Source organism: Nicotiana attenuata, unplaced genomic scaffold (assembly GCF_001879085.1).
Source record: "Nicotiana attenuata strain UT unplaced genomic scaffold, NIATTr2, whole genome shotgun sequence".
Lineage (NCBI taxonomy): Eukaryota > Viridiplantae > Streptophyta > Magnoliopsida > Solanales > Solanaceae > Nicotiana > Nicotiana attenuata.
In genome coordinates, this window is record NW_017677649.1 from 11689 (window position 1) to 11902 (window position 214).

Consider the following 214-nt stretch of genomic DNA (forward strand, 5'->3'; position numbering starts at 1 on the left):
GAGGCTCGGACCAAATTACATATTTGAACTCTTAGGGTTATGGGTGATTGGAATTTGGTCCGAGCCTCGAGTTTGGACCATGTGGGCCCGGTGTCGGATTTTGCTATTTTTTGAAGAATGGTAGGAAATTCATTTCTAGGCTATGGGATTATGTTGTTGAGCCTCATTTGATATTATTGAATTAATTATGATTAGATATCATTGTTTCGGAGTC